This window comes from Artemia sp. Qi Xiang Cuo, chromosome 11, assembly GCF_049724085.1.
Source record: "Artemia sp. Qi Xiang Cuo chromosome 11, ASM4972408v1, whole genome shotgun sequence".
Lineage (NCBI taxonomy): Eukaryota > Metazoa > Arthropoda > Branchiopoda > Anostraca > Artemiidae > Artemia > Artemia sp. Qi Xiang Cuo.
The window spans coordinates 41,175,522-41,183,976 of NC_142804.1; the positions used below are offsets into that span (position 1 = coordinate 41,175,522).

General features: G+C 38.0%; 1 protein-coding gene across 5 annotated transcripts in view; it reads right to left on the bottom strand.

Moving 5' to 3' along the window:
* LOC148946978 (DNA-binding protein Ewg-like) overlaps positions 1-8,455 on the bottom strand; it is a 191,810-nt gene that overhangs the window by 121,719 nt on the left and 61,636 nt on the right. The gene's annotated exons all lie outside the window — the stretch shown is intronic.

Sequence of the window (8,455 nt, forward strand, 5' to 3'; positions counted from 1 at the left end):
AAGTTTCAGAAATTTAAAATAATTATTTCCGACACGTACCTCCGAATAAAAATAAAATGTATCTTTTAATAGAGTTAGCATTCCCAGAGATGCCTTACCTATTTTACTTTCACTTTCAAGTCACTTACAATGTCAACTAATCTCTGACGTTTTCTTTGTCCTGGAAACTTTGCACGGATACATTTTCAATTCTAATGAAATCTTCCAAATTTATAAACATGTCCCACGGAGATATCGTATCAAACAGATATCATTTACCTTCAGTATTTCTAGACCTCTGATAAGAATATTCACGATGTGAAATTTCCTTATCTGATGATGTCACATGTCCCGGTCGTTGATCTTGTTCGTACACGGATTCTAGTCCTCTGATTGGTTGTCATCTTGTACTGGTAGTATTCATACACCTGTGATCTTGTACTGGCAGTATTCTAGCTCATTGGAGGTCAATGATCTTGTACAGTTTGAGGTTACCCTCTCCCTACTCCCTTAGACCATTACTCTGTAAAATTCTTTAAAGTTTTTCACTTAGCCCGGGTACATATGGTAAGGAACAAAAAACGTTCTTCTCCCGAGTTGTCTCCAAGATTTTCTAAGGAAGTCTTGGACACAACTCGGGAGAAGGATGTTTCTTGTTCCTTACAATATGTACCCGGGCTATGTGAAAAACTTAAAAGAATTTTACAGAGTAATGGTCTAAGGGTAGCTTTTAAGAATAATAATACTTTGGGTAGTTTTTTAAATTCTGGGAAGGATCTAACTTCATTAGGGCAACAAAGTGGGGTTTATCAGATCCCAGGTACTTGCGGAAGCTCATATGTGGGACGTACTAACCGGATTTTGGAAATGAGATTATTACAACATAAAGATTCTATTTCTTCGGCTTTAAAGCAAGATTCTAAGTCTGAAGATTTTACTTCCGCCCTTTCAGAACATATTTTCAATTTTCCAGACCATTTTATTTTGTTCGACAATGTCTCTTTGATTTCTAGGGATCGGGGTCTAAAGCAGTATTCTAGCTCATTGTAGTTCAATGATCTTGTACAGTTAGAAATGGTTATCCTCTCTCTACTTAAGGGTAGCTTTAAAGAGTAATAATACTTTGGTAGTTTTCTAAATTCTGGGAAGGATTTAACTTCATTGGTGAAACAAAGTGGGGTTTATCAGATACCATGTACTTACGGAAGCTCATATGTGGGACGTACTAACCAGAGTTTGGAAATGAGATCATTACAACATAAAGATTCTATTTCTTCGGCTTTAAAGCAAGATTCTAAGTCTGAAGATTTTACTGCAGCCCTTTCAGAACATATTTTCAATTTTCCAGACAATTTTATTTTGTTCGAGAATGTCTCTTTGATTTCTAGGGAACGGGGTTTAAAGCAAAATTTTCGTGAAACTCTTGAAATAAGGAAAATCTTATTCAAGAAAATAGGTTTGAATCGGGATACAGGTGAATTTGGGCTGAACTCTATCTATGATAATTTATTAAAATCTGACAGAGTAAAGTTCAATTTAACCAATGTAGTTGACCTCTGTCCAAATGTTATACCATTGAACGCTAATGAACTGAATCCAAGTAGGTCAAGGGTTCTGCCTTTGCTTGGAAAAAAAATTGAGAATTAAACAATATGTAGTTTTATTTCATTTCATGTATAAACTTTTGTTTTAAATTGTTTTGCTTAGTTTTACTACTGATGACGGTCACTGTATAAGTGACCGAAATATCTGGTATTTTTGTGATTTTCTATACACTGTCAATTAAAAAGGATTTTATCCCTATTTTGAACTTTTATTTTATCATCATGGAAAGGCAGTGTGGTCTCCGAAATTATCTAAATCACTTTTGACTATTAAAAAGGGCACTAGCCCTTTCAATTTCCAATCGAATGAGCCTCTCTGGAAGTTTCTACGACAACACTTGCTATAAAGCCCTTATATGCCCCCAGGGCACAACTTACAACCCTTGCCCCGAGGGCTGTGGGGGGAGTGTTCTCCTCAAAGACATAATTTCCCGACCTTTCAACTAAGTTGAACAAAATGATTATCTCAAAATTTTGATTGGATGTGCTTGGGAAAATGGTGGGTGTGGAAGGGGTGCTAGTTGCCTTCTAATCACTTTCGGCTATTAAAATGGGCAAAAATCCATCCAATTTCAAATCGAATGAGCCATTTCCGAAGCTTCTACGACCATTCCTTCGATATGAAGTGCCCTGGTCTAAAAGAAACAAAGAAAGAAAGAAGCCAAAAATTAAAAATTCTGCCAACATCGTTCTTTACTTAGGCAATGCTATTGCGCTGCCTGTGATCTATATTGGATTGTAGAAGCCTAAGTGGGACACGGGTTTGTGGAATTTGTTATGCTTTGTCTCGTGGAAATGGGAATCAGAAAAACTATGTTTATAATACCAGAATGTGGAACCTTGACAATTTTAATATAGTAGAACGTGTTACTAAGAATCTCGTAAATCATTTATATATGGATGTCTGAAGTGCTTAAAGTTTGTTCCTCTCGTGCAGTACTTGTCTAAAGTTCTTCTCTTGTGTTTGTTTTCAAACCGTGTATATAGACTTTGTAGAATTAATGAAAAGTCTATAGTAAAGACATTCTTCTTGTATCTCCTCCCACGGGAACCCTTAGCTCTCAACAATTCGGCTACGCGCTTACCAGTACACGTATACCAATATTAGATGAGCAAGGAGGCACACTTGTGCCTCTTTAAAGAGGCGACCCACCACAATGTTAAGCGATTTCTGGTTCTAGTGGTCGCAGAGAGACGGCGGTGATCGCATTTTGTAGCTTAAGTTCAAACTAAGAAACATGCAAAATTTCACCCCCGTCCGACTTTATCTTCATGGGGGAAAGTGGGCCGAAAGTTTCGACCCTCCCAACACAGCCCCCCTTTAACGTTATCCGATCGGGCTGAAATTTAGAGGATAAGCTTTCCTAGGGCCTGGGAGCTTATCCTCAAAATTTCAGCTCAATCCGATCACTCCTTCTCTATTTTCCAAAAACCAAAAATACCCACTTAATGTCCATCAATTTTTTTTTTTGTTAGCCACGCCTACAAGCCACAGTTGGCAACGGATCCGGGTGAATGAGGACTCATTCAAACCGGAATTCGACCTGTTAGGGCCTTTTGATATTTTCAGACCGAAAAAATTTTCCCCCGAATTTACGTTTACGAAAAACCTCGTTTTCCTATAAAAGCCCATGTTAATTTTTCCCACCAGAGCCCCCCTTTAACTTTGTCCGATCGGGCCTGGGAGCTTATGCTCAAAATTTCAGCTCAATCCGATCACTCCTTCCCTGTTTTCCAAAAACCAAATATCAAGTTTTGTGGGGATTTGCTTGCGTCAAAAATAGATTGCAGAGACTAAAAATAATGTAACAACTATCTCTGTGGTACGGTGGTCGCTATTCCTGACTATCAGGCGGAAGACCGGAGTTCGATTCTCCGTCAGAGAAAATTTTTATATATTGAATTTAAAGTTTAATAAAGAAACTCAGTTTCTTTTTTAAATCCAATCTATTAAATCCTTCGGCTCAACAGGCGTCTCCAGAAGAATATTACAGTCGGCCTTTAGGTTACAGGTAAGTCTCCACTGCTTTGATAACATGCCGTATACCCGCATGCTCGAAGAAAATTTGAAAAAAGAAAATCTTACTGTGCATTTGATTTGAGTATTCAGGAATTAAAAGTCTTAACACAAGAATCTTCAAAAGCGGGGGTTTGGGGGCGGCAGCCCCCCCCCAACTTTTACTCCTGACACGAACAGCTAATCGTTAGTCTAGAAATAATAAGTAATAAACTGTATAAAACCGTGCAGCAATTATTTGAAAAAAACCCTACGGTTTCTAGAGAGTTAAAGAGGCTGAGTCACAAGTTCGAACCTTAAAACGTACAGGGATTAGGAGGTACAGTTGGGGCTGCCGCCCCCAAACCCCGCTTCCGTATATGAAAGGGGCTGTGTCCTCCTCAACGCCTCGCTCTTTACGCTAAAGTTTTTATTGTTTAAAAAAAAGAGTTGTGAGAAAGTCAAACTTTAGCGTAAAGAGCGAGGCGTTGAGGAGGGTACAGCCCCTTTCATATACGGAATCGGGGGTTTGGGGGGCGGCAGCCCTCCAACTGTACCTCCTAATCCCTGTACGTTTTAAGGTTCGAACTTATGACTCAGCCTCTTTAACTCTTTAGAAAACGTAGTTTTTTTCAAATAATTATCAATGTAAACCCAGACATCACCAGAAAGGAGTATTAAAAGGTTTACTATATGTTTTTTACATTCCTTAATATTAAACAGATCAATTGAGTAATAAGGAATGGTCGCAATTTCTTCAAACATTTGGCTAATATTGTTTTATACTAGTACATTATATAGGCATTTCTAAAGAAGTCAAGTTTGGTTAATGCTAATGAAATAAAATAAAATAGGATGATTATATAACAGTTTATAAACAAATTCGGGCTTTATTTTTGCACTTTAGGGAGGGGGTGGGGGTAAAGCATAGCATATATTAAATACGTAATCTAACCTAACCTAGGTACCTTCCCCCCTAACCCCAAAAACAACATTTTAAATATCGTAGACGCATGAAAACCACGCTATGCATTGCATTACTCTATAGCAGTCTCTTGCAATTAACCCGTCTGGCGGGTTTTTCATGACTGGTTTCCTTGTACAATATTTAAAAGTGACCATATAATGCACCAGTACCATTGTTTTTTCCTTGTCGTATTACTCAAGAAAGTTCATTTGCAACTTTGATGTTTAGCGCTCAGCATATTGTTCATTTGAGCTCAACTTTCTACCTTACCTTTTGTTCCTTTGCAAAATTGACGAAGCTCGGTCCGTTATTGAAGTTAGGTTAATATCTTTGTTGAGTTTGAGATATATCTATTTTTCTAATCTATTAATGGTCCTTTTAAATAGTTTTCATACAGATACACATTTTGATAGCTACGACAAGGCACATAATGGAGATTTTTATCTCGGGGAGGGGGGACGTATTTAGGAGTGGGACACAGCTTAAAAAAATAGACAAATTATTCGGAAAATGTAGGATATAGGGAGAGAAATTAGTAGAGGAGGGGGTACCAGCGCGGTTGCCCACCCCTGCTGCCACCTACAACTTTTTTTTTACATAATTTATTCAAGGATTATCGATCGAGTCTAATGTGCGTCAAGGTCAATCAATCTGTTGTTGTTTGGCCACGTGCGAATGACATGAGGGATGATTTACATAATCGCTAGGGGAAATTATTGATTCACGAGCATGGGGAATTATGAAACAAAATGGTCATAGAGTCCCTAGGGAGAAAGATTACGTAATCGCTCAATGACCTCTTTTTCCAAGGTCGATTTATTTGTTGTTTTTCTCGGCTAGCCTGTCCTGAGAACTTGATTTACATAATCGCTAGGGGGAATTATTGATTCACGAAGGGGAGAATTAGGAAACATTAAGGCTTCTTTAATCTTAGGTCTGAGGGATTTATTTATTATTGTTGTTTTGGACAAGTGAATGCTAGGGGTGAATGTCAAGGTGTCCTGGAACAGGAAACAGTTAGATCACGTGTTTCCTTCTCAGCCAATCATCGAGTCGGATACATCCTCCTTCTCAGCCAATCAGAGACCTGCTTACATATGATTTTCCCCGTTACATAACAATTCGCCCTTGAGATTTCGTATATAACGGGTATGCAATGTGATTAAATTATCAGAAAGTATTTTGACGCTGTGTAAACAACAATGGATAAATTTGATGAACTTTAAGTCTTGTAAGCCAAAATTAGACTTTTAATTTCTTTTTTAATTTTTTATTTTCAAAATAAAATTGTTTTCCGTGGTCACCCTATACCATATTCGGTTAAACCCCCCCCACCCCTATACAAACGCCCCTATATGATGTTCATACTCGATAAAAGGCGTAAAATACGCTCTTTTTTAGGTATGTAAACCCCCTCTTTCCGTTCCCCTCTGTTTACGACCATAATTCTGTTTTTGATAAATTCCGTATCTTATCTAAAAGCAACTGTCAACTTTCTGTCATTCCCTTAATATACAGTCCGCTATGGCTTGACTTACAGATTTCTCGCAACGATTTAATTATCTGATAATTACTGACACCCCATTTAAAGTACATCCGGCTTTGATAAATCCTTATGAATTTGGATAGCAAAAGCTTCCGCTGAAAAAAATGATAATTTTTCCCGTTAAATTAAAAGAAGTTTCTCGTGAAAAGAGAATGTCAATTCTAACACCCCCATTGTAAGGTGAAAACAAACTGTTTCTTCGAGTGAAAAGTAATGGGGTTTGGTTTTAATAAAAATATATATTGCTCTATTAGGCATAATTTGAATAGATTTGTTCCCCTTTCTTTCGGGGGGGGGGGGAGGGGATATTTGTCCATGTCTTTTTTCTCAGGGTTATTTTCCGTGGGGTTTTTGGCCGTGGTCTGTTTTTTCTGGGGGGTGTTATAAATATATAAACTAGGCCGGCCTTTGAATGGTTCAGTGAGTCTTCTTTCTCAGATTCAAAAAAGGATGCAATTAGTATATTTCACGAAATTTTTTTAACGTTGTTGTGTAAATTGAATAGCATTTTTACCGTATCTTTGGGTGGTGGGGGAGGGGATATTTTCACCTGTCTTTTTTCTCAGGGTTATTTTCCGTGGGTGTTATTGCCCGGTGACTGTTTTTTTCTGGGGTTTTTGATAAATATATAAACTAGGCCGGCTTTTGAACGGTTCAGTGAGACGTAATTCTCAGATTCATAAGGATGCGTTATCGTTCGGGGGTGGGGAGGAGGTTTTAGTCAATGTATTTTCTCATGGTTATTTTACGTGGGGGTTATTTAAATGGGGCTTAAGTGGTCTGGGGGGTGTGATAAATAGACACACTCTGACGGCTTTTGAATAGCTCAATGGACTATAATTCTTCTTTCTCATATTCAAAAAAGGATGCAATTATTATATTTCAATAAATTTTTTTTATTTTTGCTTTCTTAGCGATAAACTAAAAAAAATTGAATGGATGATGATGCGAACTTTCTTTCTGTAAAAAAGGGGGCAAATTATTTCGATACTAATTTTTTCCCTTCTTTTTAGGACAATTATGAAGAATATATGGCCACTCCACCTGTAAAAGCAAGGGAGGGTGAGGCAGCCCCACAGCACGCCAGCCACTGGTTGGAGAACCCTGCTGCCACATCGGTGCAAGAATGTAACGCCGTCGGCCCGTTCACTTTCCATCATGTGTTGCCTTCAAGAGCTGTCTCACCTACACAAGGTCAGGTGGTCCAGCATGCTTCGCCTGGGCCTTCAGGCACTCAACTGCAGCCGGACTTTGCAAATGTGAGCATTTTTTTACCTAACTTTTAGAAATATCTAAACAAATCCATTTTTCATCGCGCTGTAAAAGTGTTTGTGTGTGTCTGTCTCAGAGATATTAAAATATTAACCCCCGCCCCAACCATTGTTTTAAATTTCTCTGCTCCCCCCCCCCTCCCTGAGAGATATCTAAATATAATGTATTTTTTTTTGTTTTTGCTATGTCAAAGAAAACCACTCTTTTTTTCTAATCTTTCCTATTTTCTCTGGCCTCACTATAGGCATTTTCGCTATCTCTTCAACCTCATAATAATATTTTTCGTTAATTTCTTGTCAATTACTGATAGAACTAGATTATTTTTATCTCAAAATGCTGTTTTTCGCAATTGAATATTATAGTTTATCGTATACAGGGGGGGGGCGGTCGCTGTGGCGGTCGGGAATCGAAGGCCTACGCCCCCGGGATTTGGAGGAGTGAAACAAGTTATTTCCAAAAAATAATTGCTAACAAAAATATTTACGACAGTTCTGAAAAGGGGGAGGGGGACTTCAGTGTGATAAGTGCTTTCTAGACAAAATTATGGCTAGGTCAGCTTTTGGGCGTACTAATTTTTCTTCTGTGAAAAAAGGGGGCAAATTATTTAGATACTAACTTTTTCTCTTCTTTTTCAGGACAATTGTGAAGAATGCATACCCCCTCCACCCAAGAAAGCAAAAGTAGACGAGGCAGCCACCAAACAATCTGGTCGAAAACCGAAAAGAGAAGTGATTTCTTCTCTGAAGCTAGATAACCCAAACATAAAACCTGGTATCTTACAATATAGGTCAGATACCGAAGATCATGACCCGATCTTTACATGAAAATACACCCTCACCCGATAGCGCTACATGCCATATATAATCCCCTATACGTTTTTAGATAAAAATAGACTCATAATTAACTTTCATATAGAAATCTCTCTAGCTTTCATACAACTATTGGATGCCCTGGCCCACATGCACAATTTTCGAAAATTGCGTAAGAGCATGTCTCAATGGGGATATTGAATGATTTTATCTCTCCACCGTAAATATATTGGTCCCCCTTTTTATACCCTTTAAGTTCTCTATTTCGACAATTTGATTAAT